The following is a 15,288-nucleotide window of genomic DNA, read 5'->3' as shown; positions in this document are numbered from 1 at the left end:
AACCTCTTGCATCATCTGGTTGTTGCTCATGGTTACCTTCTTAAGCTCTTGTATATTTCGGTTGCTTGTCTGAATGAATGCTTGGAGTGTTTCTTCCAATGATAATCTTTGAGGAAGGCGATCATATGATGAAGGGTTGTTGGAAGATTTGTGATCAACCTGCGGATATGCAGGATTGTGCAGTTCATGGTATTGGGGAGCACAATTTTCCTTGGCTTGAGCTTGCCACGAGAAATTAGGATGGTTCTTCCAGTCCGAATTGTAAACATTGAAATTTGAATCGAAACCCGGACTGGAGAAATTTGTGTTTATCTGCTCATAAGAAGGATTGCATAATTGTCCCCATGATGGACAATTACTAGAACTATGATAAGGATTGGAGTAATATGAACATGGTTTATGTGGGTAAAAATTGTGAGTGTAGTTGATAGGAGCAGGTGTCCTACCACTAGGGGAAGCATGTTGGGCAGAAAAATTGTTATAATTATCATAAGAAAAATCCATGCTTCACTCTCACTTTTTAACATGCAAATCTCCCACATAAAATATCAACCAAATTTTTATTTTTATTTTTTTAAAAAAATAACAATAAAAGAAAATAAAAACAAACAAAACAAAGAAAAGATAATTTTTTTTTTTTTTTTTAGAAATAGGAATAACAAAAACAAATTGCAAATAAATAAATAAATAAATCATAATTATAATTAGTAGAAAGATAAAATCAATTTAGAAATAAACAGTTTTCAAAAATTCAAACAATTTCCCGGCAACGGCGCCAAAAACTTGATGTGAATTTTAAATGTACTCGCAAGTGCACGAATCGTTTGCAGTAAAGGGTTTTGCAAGTGCGAGGTCGATCCCACAGGGAATTGTGTTCTTGAAAACAAATTTATGACTAAATTAATTAAGTCTTAACCTAGTTCAAAAAAAAAAACGTTTGATTTTTTATAAAAAGAAAAACAACATAAAGTAAATAAAGTAAAATAAAACAAAAGAAAAGGTACTAAGGTTTTGGAATCCACACCTACCAAATCATAGTAACATATTATCATGTTCATCAATACACATCCGAAGTTCTCACCATACAATTCTTATGTATGTTCTACTATGCTTAAAAAAATCATTAAATCATTCAATGAATCCGTTCTTTACACAAATCACAAAATATATCCGGTTTAAACCAAATCATAAAATGTATCCGTAGAACGAAACACAATAAATATCCAACGTTTTGATAAATAAAAACCCAAGCAATCAATTATGTGAAATTATCTCAAATCATCAAATGTATCCTTGAATCACAAAAGATATCCAAGAATCATTCCACAAATTGAAAAGAAGTAAAACATATAAAATCGGATAGTATAAACTTATATGAAAATATTGTTTCTCTTCAATGGTGAGGCTTCATCCTCAACCTTAGTTGAAAAATTAGCTACACATGGCTATGAAAAATAAATTTTAAACTAAAGAAAAACTAAACTAAAAAGAAAAGAATATATTTGGTCTCTAGCTTCTCCCCTTTTTATCTTGAGGCTTAGAGGTCTATTTATAGAGAGAAAACAAATCCTAGAAGCCCTAGAATTCCTAGAAAAATCAGAGGTTAGTCTCCTAGTTTGAGTAGGAAACTCAAAACACAATCCAAGAAGGAAAAGGACTCCAAATTCGTCCAGATTTGTGGCCTTTTATTGCGGGGTACTTTTGGCATAGCAGACATCCGAATTAGGAAAATCCTATTTCATAAGGATTTCTAGAAAATTGAGTTAGCTTTTCAAAGCCACTTGATTCACCTTAATCGGATACTTGAACTGAAAGTTATGGCCAAAATACTATAACATGTGCAGAATCTGAATTCAAATCCGATTTGGACTCCAATTAGTGAAATTCCGATTTAGTCATCTCCTTGATTTGGTTGAACATAACTACATTATCTAGGTCTTCTCAAAGTGTGCTTTCTTTCACCATAAAGCTATTGTTTTCTCTCAATGACCTGCAAAGTACTAAAATACCAAAACTAACCAAAAACATTAGAAAATAACAAAACTAAAGGTTTAGTAAATGCAAATTAAGGGGTCTACATATGCAATTTTTGACACTCATCAATAAACTATGAATTAAAAGAATGATTAAAAGTAAAGGGGTTAAGTTAAGTATAATTACGTAATAAAATTCATGGGCTAAGCTAGAATGCTTTTAGAACACAAGTCCTAACAGAAGAATTAGTTTAAAAGTTAGAAGTTTAAAAATGCTTTGGGTGTAAGACATGAAGTTTGATACAAGTGAATGTTAAAATAAAAGAGATAGTTTAAATAAGAATCCTCAATAAAGATATAAGTGTTAAGAATGTTGTTTGAGATAGATTCAAGTGCTAGAAAAGAGTTACTTGATGGCTTACCCTTTTGATGAAATAATAGTGTCATAGCTCACATTCGGCTGTAAAATCAATATTTAGAGTCTCTACCTCTTGTTTTAATAGTAAATTTGAGGGTATTCGGGTTTAGTTTTGTTTATGCAAAACACAACTAAGTAACAAAGGATTTCTTGGCTCCATTGTATATTGGAGAAATATTTGTGTAACCCTTTGCACACCATTTCTGGTGAGGGCAAATAATTTCTTAAGGAAAGCAACATTGTAACGCATTTTAGAAGCATTTTGTTTTTTTAGTTTCTTTTTCTTTTATCTAACATCCCATGACATGATGTATTGTGAGACGCAAATTACCAACAACAGTGCTTGGCAACATCAGTTGCGAGTAGGGATGGCAATTTTGACACGACCCGACAACCCGACACAAACACGACATGAAATTAGCGGGTTTGGGTCCACCTTAAACGGGTCGACCGGTTTATGACCCGTTTATATTGGTCTGGCGAGTCGGGTTGCAGGTGACCCGCCAGACATGATTAGCTTCTTTTTCTTTTTCTTTTTTTTTTTCCTCTAAAAAAAAAAAAAAAAAAGGGAGAATGGCGCCGAATGGCCGAATGGGAAATTGCCTTAGGGGGAAAACTTGGAATGGGCCAATGGGGGGGGGGGAATTATCTGAAAAGTGAAACTGAAAACAATAAACATAGTGAAACACTGAAACTGAAAACAGAAAAGTTGAAAAATCAAAGAATCAAAAATTCAAAATTCAAAACAGTGAAAAATAAACAAAACCGGAAAAAAAGTGAGAAAACTCAGAAAAGTGAAAGAAAAGTAAAAAACGGTGAAAAGTGAAAACCCTAGCCTTTTCTTTTTGGATTTTTCCTTCAGCTCGCCGCGCCGCCGCCCTTCTCTTCTCCTTCAGCCTCGCCGAGTCGCCGCGCTAGACGCTCTCACTCTCAAGTCTCTGCAGTGAGTGCAGTCTGCTCTCCCCGTCTCTCTGCCACTCTCTCTGGCTGATGTCGCATCCAGTACCACCGGGTCTGCCGGTATGTTTGTTGATTTTCATTTTTAATTTCTTATAGCCATGATTATTGTGGTATAAAATCATAGTCCGATAATCTGTGAATTGTGATGCTTGCTTGCTTGTTCAAAATCTGTTCATAATTTTTTTGTGAAGATATTTTTTATTTCATTATCTGAAATGGGTTTTGTTTGTGATTGAAAATAATTATTCTTGAGGAGTTTTCTGTGATGATGGCATTTGAATTGATTTGCTTACTATGAAGGACTGAAGACCCACATATCATTGCTAAATAAATAAAACGAGGTTTTTCCCATGGAATATGGGTGAGGATTATTTGCATGATATGGAAAATATGTTTTGAAATACATATTTGCGTTTGTTTTGTACGTGGTCAAATGACTTATGCTGTCTAAATGAAAAATTGTTATATTTATTTCTTTTTGTGTGGATTTCCAGAGTCATTTAACGACGGACAGACCCTCGTGAACTTTTAATGTATAGATATCTTTCTAATTAATGACAGACCCTCATGCTTCCTTTTCATTTCCTTGAACTTGGGTTCTGATTACTTTGTAGAACAAGTGCCAAAATTGCTTGAATCTAACAGTAGTACTGTGGAAGAGAACTCTTGTGACTACCTAGCTAGCCTCTAGATTCCTGAGGATCTCTTGATTTTGTGTGACTCATAGAAATGAAATAGTTTAGCTGCCATTGCATTAGATATTAAATTTTAAAAGTGTAATATTAATTATCGTCTAGCTTTGAGCATGTATTCTGAATGGTATATAATTAAATATATGAACAATGCAAAACCTTTTTTTTTTTTTTTTAGTTTGGTCCCAATATTATCATGATCAACTTGTTAAAGTGATATCATTCCTAAAGTTCGATCCGACATGGATATATATTGATAGAGCACTCATTCTCACTTAGCTTGTTACGTACACACATGTTCGATTCTCTTGTTTTTAATCCCTAGCAACTTAGCAAGGGGTGGGATGGAGATGTCATGAAACTGCGGGCAACGATAGTAGTGTTGTTCTGTTTTTTCCTTGATCTGTGACGTCCTTCAAGTACAAGGCATCTTCTCTTCGCCCAGTTGAGAAATAAAATATCGATATATAGATATTTGAGTTCTTGTCATTTTTGTGAGGGTTTTTGAGTTCTTGTCATTTGGGTTAGCACTCTAGTTTAAGTTGGTTTATGACAAGTACAAATTTTAAAAAGTAGGCTCTTTATAAGTTATTTTTGTTTCAACTTGAAAGGAACCTTTTGTTTTTTTGGAAATGATTGTCACTGTTGAAGTGAGTGCCTACATTTGAATATCTTCTTTCTATTGCTATACTGAGTTTGGGATTCTTGTTTCCATTGTCTTGTAAATTGTAATTAAGTATATCTTGTTTTCCACTTTTCCCCCCTTTATTTTAACTGCTTATATGTTAAGCTCAGTTTGGTTAAAAGGGTTTTTTTTTTTTTCTTCATTCTAATTTACTAACGATATGTCATATGTGTGTAGGTGATTAACGAAGATTCGGTTATATTCGATGACGATGTGGTTGAAATAGATACAAGGGAGGATCCTTCTATTCATACAAATCCAATAACGACAAAAAAGGTCCCAAAGAAGCGTAGGAAGCCCTAAACTGTTTGGACCCATTTTGATGAAGTTCCTTCTACAGATTCAAATGACACAAGAATATGGGCAAAATGCAAGTTCTGTGACCATAAGTATAAAGCTAACAGTTCACATGAAACTGGAAATCTACAGAAGCATATGAAGGTTTGTGGAGGGAAAACTGATCATGATATTTGATCTGGTCGTTTTGTTTACCAAAATATATCAATAATAAATAACCACTCGCAACAGGACGAATCCTTGTAGGATAAGGCTATAGAGAGGGTGTCGAACCTCAAGGACTACACGGGTATTGCTATCAAGTTTTTCAAGATTAAATAGAACTTAATTAAAAAGATGTTTGATTTGATTTTTGTATATAGCAAAGTTAAATGCATAAACTTAAAGACATAAAAATAAACATTAGAGTGATGAGATAAAGAATAGGGGATTGATTTCACCACTCACCGCATAACAATGGTCAATCATAAATTAACAAGGAAAGTTCATATTATGCATGATATAGGGCTCGTCTCACTCGAGTAGTCAAGAAATTACCTCTAAAGAATAAGTATAATCCATCTTCGGTTGGCACGGGCCGTCCACCTAACCACTAAGGTGCGGTATGACCCGTCTTCCCTAGGCATGGACTAGCTACGTCTTTAATAGGATATACACACAATCAATGGAATAGTATAACCCATCTTCGGTTGGCACAGACTGTCTACCTAAATTATACTAAACTAGGGTGTAGTACAATCCGTCTTCCCTAGGCATGGTCTATCTAATCCACTTGATCATATATCAATTAAAACCGCTGTATAACAATCATTCACATAATCACAGAAAATATGAAGGATTGAGTTTAATCAATATAAAAGACTTTCTAAGACAAGATAAGAAATTCATAATGATTGAATATAAACATTAAAATCAATTCTCACAGTTATACAACCATCATGCATAGAGAAAATCCCAAATTAAAATACAATTAAACCATTATTACTTGGAAATGGCTACATCAACACCCTATTAGGAATTTAGCCGCTCATCGTAGTGCTGGGATGGCCTCCTGCCATGTTCTTCTCCTCTTCAACTTGTCAGGCCTCCAAGAAGATTTTTCTGTCTAAATCTAAGCACAAGCCCAAGAACCAAGCACACCTTCTCTTGAAGCTTCGGGTTCTATTTATAGGGAGCACACAAGTCCTAAAAGCCCTTGGAATTTCAGGAAAATCGTCTTTTGAGTCTTCTTGTCCAAGTAGGAGATTGAAACTTCAATCCAAGTAGGAAAAGGATTCCAAATTTGGCAAGAATTGCGGTCTTTTATTGCGAGGAAATTTTAGCATAGTAAACGTTCGAATTAGAGAAAAGCTATTTCTGCCATATTTGTTGAATATTTTATTAGCTTTCCAACGCTACCAATGTCATTGCAATCCTGTATCTAACTCAAAAGTTATAATCCAAACACTGAGACATATGCAGAATCCAAATTTGAATCCAATCCGATTTTGACTCTTAGTGGAAAAATTCCGATTTAATCATTCACTTGATTTGATTAAACTTAACCACATCATATAGGTATTCTATTATGATTGGTTAAGCTTAAAAATATCTTCTAGGTCTTTTCAAAGTGTGCTTTAAGCCCAAAATTAATGGATTTAATTGCATCTTTATTTAAAACCTGAAAACATTAAAACAACACAAAATCAAACAAATAACAATGCTAAGGAATTAACATATGCAAGTTAAGGGGCTTGAATGTGCAAAATTTAGCGCTTATCAATATTCAGCAGATGCTCCTATCTAGAAATCAAGGAACTCTGTTTGTAAGTGGCTCAAAATTTTGTCCAAAAAAATATAGAGAATTGCTGGTTGGTACAATTATAAAGCATGACTTGCCTTTCTCATATGTTGAATATGATGGTGTAAGAGAAGTGCATAGATACTTGCGTAGTGATGTACCATTAATTTGTAGAAATACTGCCAAGGCTGATTTGATTAAGATGCATATGTTGGAGAAACAAAAGATTAAGTCTTTGTTAAATGTTTGTCAAGGGAGGATTAGTTTGACATCAGATTTGTGGACTTCTTTGACAATGGATGGGTATATTTGCCTCACTGTACATTTTATTGACAAGAATTGAGCATTATCTAAAAGGTTGTTAAACTTTTCATTTATGCCCCCACCACATAATGGTGTATCTTTGGCTGAAAAGATATGTAGTTTGCTAGAAGAGTGGGGATTGATAAAAAGGTTTTCTCTATAACATTAGATAATGCTTTTGCGAATGATTTGTGTGTTGTGAATCTCAAAACCAAATAAAACATGAAGAAAGCCCTTCCTTGTGATGGTGAGTTGTTTCATATGCGTTGTTGTGCCCATATTCTTAACTTGATTGTGCAAGATGGATTGAAAGAGATTACTGGTGCTATCCAAAAGATTCGAGATAGTGTTAAGTATTTTAGAGGATCACAAATGAAAAAACAAAGTTTTCTTCAAGCTGTCAATCAAATGACATTGGATAGTAACAAGGGATTAAAACAAGATGTGCCAACTAGATAGAATTCGACATATCTTATGCTTGAGAGTGCAATTCATTATAGGCGTGCTTTTGCTTATTTGGAGATGATTGACAAAAATTATATGTTTTGTCCTAATGCACTTGAGTGGGAAAAAGTGATTGATATTAGTAGTTTCTTGAGATGCTTTTATCGTGCTACATGTGCTTTTTCTGGTACCAAATATCCCACAGCCAATCTATATTTTCCCGTGGTAGCATTGATTTATGTGAATTTGAAGCAATAGCTTGTGAGTGAAGATGGATATAAGAGATTAATGGCAGGTCAAATGATCTCTAAATTTGAGAAATATTGGTCAGAATTCAGTTTAGTGTTGGCCATTGCAGTTGTTTTAGATCTTCGTTACAAGCTGCGCCTTATAAAGTACTACTATACTAAGATTTATGGAGCTGAATCTCAAGAGTATGAGAATGTGACCAAAACATTAACCAAACTTTTTATGGAGTATAGTGCGGCTAGTGCTCCTGCAACTTCAAGCTCCACAGTTGTTCAACCTCAAGAAGGCTCAGATTGGGAAAAGGTAAATAATATCATAAGTTTCTTACTTTCTTAGCTTGTTAATAAGTAGTAACTTAGTTTATATATACTCATAATCACTTATTAATTTTATGTTTATATTATCTCTTTTTATGTAGGATTTTCTAACATTTGATGGAGTCGATCCTGATGCACAAAAGACTCAATTGGAACTTTATTTGGATGAACCCAAGCATTTGGATAAGAATACGACATTTGACATCCTTTCATTTTGGAAAGGAAATGAATTTCGTTATCCTGAAGTAGTTGCCATGGCTCGTGATGTTTTGAGTATTCCTATTTCTACTGTTGCTTCAGAATCCATTTTTAGTATTGGTGGACGTGTGATTGATCAGTATAGGAGTTCACTCAAGCCTGATATTGTTGAGGCATTAGTTTGTACTAGAGATTGGTTATATGGAGAGCAAGGTAATGTTAGTTATTTGCATATTTAATTTCTTCATTTACTTGTATTTTTTTTTATCTTAGTTTAATGACATTAATTTCTTTTATCTTTTGATATAGAACAAACTTCAATGAGTGTGGATAACGAAGAAGAGGATGTGTTGACATTGGATAGTAGCAGTTCTTGTGAGATCCCATGTTCTTTATTTTGTTCTTATGTTATTGTTTGTGTTTTAGCATTTGAGGTAGAATGGCCAAACTTTTTCACATCCCAATGTAATTATTTTGTTTTTTTCCTTTAGGTATTGGAGTTGAATGACAAAGATGGACATGACAAACTAACTTGCGTTGGACCCAATCTGATGGACAATGAGCATATTCATTCAAGGGATCAAGACTCAAGAGTGGACAATTATGATGTGGTTTTTTGTATTTGAGAATTTTCTGCCAAAGAAAGGGCTCTATGTTATTACTTATCAGAACTCTTTCTAACCTCCAAATTTCGAACTATCGTAGAAGTTCTCTATTGCCAAAAGATTAATTGTTAAATGTTAATGCTACTTTAGAAATTATTGATAGTTCTTTGCTTCAATGGGGTCAAAGTTGATGTGTGCTTCATCCTCTCCAATATTGAATTCATTGCAGAATCACTTGCTTAGTGATCCCTTCAAACTCTCAGAATATTTCATTTTTGTATTTCCCTTTTTGCTAAGGTTGTCAGCATCACTTAATTGCTAGAAAGTTTACTTCTTTCATCATTAGAAGTGTTTGTATAGTCAACCAAAGATGCTGGAATTGCTAGTTCTGGGTGATTTAGTACGTTACACCTCTCTGGTTGAGTCTATTCCTTATAAAGTTGACATAATAATTTTTTTTTGTTTTTTGTTTTCCTTCCATTCCAAAAGAGGTTGAGTGTATTCATTCCAAAAGAATAATAAATAAATAAGTAGACAGTTGAGATGGCTGCCTGCAATCAGGTACATATAATCAAGAAATTTTAATATTCAATCAATTGTCTGATCTTTTATAGGTTTTCTTCTCTTCTATTCTGACCTGTAATGTATATTTCAGGTCAAGGTTCATCTCTAATTATATATGTGGGAATATTGACGGGCTACACAGAAACATTATTCAATATGCTGTCTTAGCTCTCAAGTACATGGCAAGAGATTAACTTAGATTCTATCAATATCTTGAACTTGTGACCCCCACCCCCCTTCTTCTAGTTTCTTTCTATTATTTTATATATATATATATATATTGATATATTTATTATTTTCTAACTATGCCCCATCTAATTGTGGAGATATCATCAGCAGAGAGTGCAATAGAATGTCAAGTTTTGTTTTTTCTGTCTGTGCAATTAAATGGCTCTAAAGTGCATAGAAAAGAAGTGGTAAAACATGTAAGTCAAATGTTTGCGACTTGCATGGCTTTAGCAGCATGTTTTTGGTCCTCTCTACCCTTCCGATCTCATGAGTGAATTTATTGCAACTTATCCTCCCTGGAATCAATATTTTAGTCACCTCCTCTCCAACCTTTTTCACTTTTGCATTGGTTTTGTTTTGTTTTCTCATTTTTCTGTTATATTTAGTTTATGGTAATGAAGATATTTCAATTGGAAGTACCTGCACCTTCTATGTCGGCACAATGTACGATTGAGTCATGCAAATGAATCAGTAAACTTTTTAAGATTTTTATTTTATCTTATCTTGATATGAATATTTTGAAATAAAGAGTTGCAAAATGCCATTTCAACATCAGTATCATCATCTAACAGAAGTATAGACTATAGAACCATTGTTTATTCCATATAATGTAGCCATGTAGGGTGGCATGAAGTACAAATTCTTTTTATGTAGAATGAAGTTACAACTCTAACCTTGATCTACTATGACATAAGTTCTACATAATTAATTTTCTTATTGTACAATTTTTTTTTTCCAAAAACAGTAAAATCTAAAATGTATTGTTAAGTTGTCCCATGCTTTGAAGTGTTACAATCATCCAAAAATGATGTTATTTTTTCTTTATATTTAGACTTTAGTTATCAATTCTGATCCTTTAGTTCATATTTTTAAATAATCTCATAACTGGTAATTCTGTCCAGGCCAACTTGTAGGTAGTTAAATTCAATCCTCTATTACTACTTATCAAAAAAACAAAAGCATTCTCTGTTACTAGAAAATTATGCAATGATCCTTTCACCTGAAAGTTTCTAGTAGGTGTTGAAAGTATTTAAGAAATATCATGTCATGGGTAAGGTAGCCGTGGATACAGCTTCATCTTCTTGTAGAAGTATCAATGCTCTTACTTTTCACCCAACCATGGATCTGACTGAACTAAAATGGGTGCTACACTGATTTTGCTAATGCTTCAGCCTTAATGTTTCAAACTTGAGTTTCTAGTAGGTTGTTTGATTTCTGTTTTTTGGCAGTTCTTTGACGGACATTACACATGGGGCCTGTTGTTAAGTGCTTTGGCAACTACATCAACCATACTAGATCATTACTTGCACCGTATAAATGCGGGATTTGCAATTGGTTTTACATCTGTTTTGATCATTGTAAATTTGTAAGTATTACCAACTTTAGGCTCCATCATTGCATAAAGTTGTTGAGCCTGAAGATATCATTCAGAAGACTGGTTTAGCTTATCCACACACATCCCATTGTCTTGCTTCAGGAGATATATTGGTGTCATGCCTTGGAGATAAAGATGGAAATGCTACAGGGAATGGCTTTCTTCTCCTAGATTCCAAATTTGATGTGAAAGGAAGGTAGAGTAACTTGAGACAATCTTTTGTCTAACTTGAGACATACATGTAAAAATAATCTTTTACTATAAGCATGCTAGTTTTGGAAAATCTTGTGTCTCATCTATGCTTCTTTTGTTGTTCAATTTCCTAGATTAATTATTGTAAACAATCTGTCAACATGCAAGACAAGATTGATAATGCATAACACTGGAAAGTTTTTCAAAGATTTCATGTAGATGGTGACAGTTTCATAACATATTTGAATTGTTGGCATTGTAAATTGAACATGTCAAAAAGGCAGATTTGATCATAATATAACCTTAGCTCCCTTGAGGTCTATCAGGTGGGAGAAACCAGGGCATAGTCCACTGTTTGGCTACGATTTCTGGTACCAACCACGACACAAGACAATGATAAGCTCATCATGGGGTGCCCCTGCTGCTTTCACCAAAGGTTTCAACCTTCAACATGTTTCTAATGGTTTATATGGGAGGCATCTGCATGTGTACAGCTGGCCAGGGGGCGAACTGAGACAAACATTGGATCTTGGCAGTACAGGGCTCTTACCTTTGGAGGTGATAGCGTAGAAATTCTGCAGCATTGTTTCCTATATCAGAATCTGGCCAATGTTATTATTTGTTAATTTAATTTCTATTATTTTTGTTATCAAAATTTTATTGTTTTGGACCTACTTCGTCTCAATCTAACGGATTTTGTAGATAAGGTTCCTGCATGATCCTTCAAAAGACACAGGGTTTGTTGGTTGTGCCTTGACAAGTGACATGGTGCGAATTTTCAAGACCCAAGATGGCTCATGGAGCCACGAGGCATGCATCATGAGATGTGCATGTGCTCAGTGCTCACTATCTAGAAGTTCTAGAACAGTGGTGCTACCTCTTGATATATATATTTTTCTCTCAGAAAATTAACTACTGCTGATTTAATGAGGTGCTGCCTACTGCATTTTGTGAGAATGCTGAACTTCTCTACAATAATAATTAAATTTCCATATATATTAAAGCTCCAAGCTGGCTCTACAGAAATCATTTGGATCTGGCTATGAAACACAGTTATATCTTTGTTGCTTACTCAGCCAAGTTTTCTTCTTCTTGCTTGAGGTGTGATTGGTTTTTTGTTTTCTTTAAAATGCTGGAGCTAAAAATTTGACTTGAATGCTTGGTGTTGGCATATCTAGTAGTTGCTTCATATATCACAGTTAAATTGCTCTTTTGCCTTTCTTGATACTTATGTTGGAATTTGAGGTCTTTAGACTGATTTGTGCATACTGCATATAGTTTTAGAGTCAGGATGAGCTAAACGGGTTAAACGGGTCATGTCGACCCGATATGCTAAACGGGTCGTGTCGACCCGATATGACCCGTTATGCTAAATGGGTTTCACGGGTCATGTCGGGTGACCCGTGAAATAGCCGTGTCATGTCATATCGTGTCCAGAGCCTCGACCCGTTAACATAAACGGGTCGTATCTGGATCTAGCCTAAACGGGTAACGGGTCTTAACGGGTTGTGTCAGGTACCCGTTTTGTCAGCCCTAGTTGCGAGCTTCTAGCAATAGTATTTTAGTAGCATCATAGTCCTTCAATGATAACACCTTGGCTGGGTCATGGGCTTTTTGTTGGCAGCTTTCAACAGGATTGCGGTCATCCAGTGGCCTTGCAATCGTGCAACAATAATCCCTTAAACTTTTTTTTGATATGGTTTGATGGGATTGTGGTCATCCAGTAGCCTTATGGTTGTGCAACAACAATCCTTTAGTACTAATATATGTCGGTTCAACATTGACTCTTATTTGTCGAGAAAAGCTAGATGGGGCTCTTTTGCTGACTCGTTAAGATGATCTTGGGGCACCTCTTAAATCGAGACCTCTTTCAGTTTGGTATTGAATATGGGCTGACACTTCTTGGGTCCTAAAAATGTGGCCCTTAACAAAAGCATAGAGAGTGATTTGTTAAAATATTAAACTGAGGGACCTCTACAATATTTTTTTCTAAAAGTAAATATAAGAGGTACTTACCTTTTTCCCCTGTGAATGACTAGCCTCAGTCAATATGTCCCCATATATTGATACTCTTACCATCCGACCGCATCGAACTACCATTTACTTACCAAAACCTTCATTCCGTCAGTCAACTTCATTAAATCATACGGTCAACCCATCATGTGTGCTTCACATGGCTTTTTAGAATTTTTCTCTCCCAATTTTGTCCTTAGTTTGGATTGTTAAACGACGCTTATACCCTTCAGTTATGAATTCCAACATTTGAAAATATCTTCAACAGTTGAATGACGTTTATACCTTTATCTAAGCTATGAAGTACCTCAATTGACCATTGTCTCTCCTATGAAAGACTGAATAACCCCAACAAAAGTGAATAAGCACATGCAAGTCCGTTACTAAATTGAATCGTATAATCCAGAAGAAGATGTTAAAGCCACACTTTTCATCTTCTAGATTCGAAACCCTAGAACGGATCTGCTACCAACTCATGCTTGAAGCTAAAAAATTTGAAGGTCTCACACTTGAAGTCTGCTACCAACTCATGGCTGTTGGCATGCTTCCAAAGTGTCTTTTTAAGCCCAATTTATGCTGGAATTCTTGCATCTGTCATATAAAACCCTAAAACACGAAAACAAAACAAGATTAAACAAATAATAACGCTTTAAGAGGCTTGAATGTGCAACATTCATCACTTATCAATAGCACTCTCAGGAACCAAGAGAAAAACACAAGTAATCTTTTGGACTTAAGGCAAAATTTAGCAAAAGCCAAATCTTGCAAATTGCAAGGCAAAACGCTTAAGTGTACATTAGCTAGGCTTGAGCGCATCAAACTATGAGGCTCAAGCGCACATCAGGAGCTCGAACGCAGCAAGAAGACATACGCGCATAGGACAAGAGCCTATTAGGCACAAACACAACCTAGGCTCGAGCTCAGTATTGCTTAGTGTTGGGGAGATACCTTGGGGAAGTCCTTCTTAGTGAGCCCATTACATAGCATTGTTGAGACACCACACAACCCAAAAGCTTAAGCTCATAGGTTTGGGCCCAACAATGCTATATAAACCTCTCACTCTTCTTATATCTTAGCAATGTGGGACACTTCACAATTGTACTCACAACAATCTCCCCCTCGCTTGTGAATCTCTTCCACATTGATGCAACTTCCCCTTACTTGTGAGTCTTTTTCAATTTTCCACGAGTGTCAAGCGTCTAGGGAAACATCTCAGGTAACCGTTCGGACCCAACGACAGACGTATTCAGAACACTCCTTCCCTGGAAATAACTTGGGCTCTGATACCAATTGTTGGGGAGATACCTTGGGGAAGTCCTTCTTAGTAAGCCCATTACATATCATTATTGAGACACCACATAACCCAAAAGTTTAAGCTCATGGGTTTGGGTCCTACAATGCTATATAAACCCCTCACTCTTCTTATATCTTAGCAATGTGGGACACTTCACATGTGTACTCACAACATTTAAGATCGAGTGCAGTTGTGTGACAAAGTTGACAGCAAGACCCCCAATTCACTTAGGAGTTGTTTTACAATTTCTAATTGGATTAGATGTTCTGATATGTACAAATTCTTGAAGGATTTCACTTGTACTCTCTATAAATACTCTAGACTTGTCTAGATTAAAGAATATAGAGATTAGTTTACGTTAAAGAGTAGAAATAAATAAGATTAGAGGTTAGGTCTTTGGAGAAAAAGTGGAGATTTTCCAATAGCGATTTGGATTGGATTTCTCTCCGACAAAGATGATTTCTAGCATCTCTATGAGTGGCTAAATCTTTCGTAGGTTATTGATGTAGCCCTTTCCAAGTTATAATGGTATAATTGTGTTTTCTCTTGGGAATTTTATGAACATGAATATTGGTTGTTTAATCTTGAGATTGTTTTTAATGTTTATATTCAATTTTGATAAATCTTTTATCTTGTCTAAGAAAATTATCTGTCTTGATTAAACTTAGCATTCATATTTTTTGTGATTATTTGAACGATGG

General features: G+C 35.0%; 1 long non-coding RNA gene across 1 annotated transcript; it reads left to right on the top strand.

The window, feature by feature from the left end:
- Positions 1 to 11,103: 11,103 nt before the first annotated feature.
- On the top strand, positions 11,104 to 12,077 carry LOC133862843 (uncharacterized). The gene is made up of 3 exons (XR_009899326.1): positions 11,104 to 11,284; positions 11,607 to 11,838; positions 11,983 to 12,077. It is a non-coding gene; the product is annotated as an uncharacterized LOC133862843 (long non-coding RNA).
- The last annotated feature ends 3,211 nt before the right edge of the window (positions 12,078 to 15,288 follow it).

The sequence above is a fragment of the Alnus glutinosa genome, chromosome 1, assembly GCF_958979055.1.
Source record: "Alnus glutinosa chromosome 1, dhAlnGlut1.1, whole genome shotgun sequence".
Taxonomy (NCBI): Eukaryota; Viridiplantae; Streptophyta; class Magnoliopsida; order Fagales; family Betulaceae; genus Alnus; species Alnus glutinosa.
The sequence above is the reverse complement of the archived record's forward strand: the minus strand, read 5'-3'. Positions and strand labels throughout refer to the sequence as shown.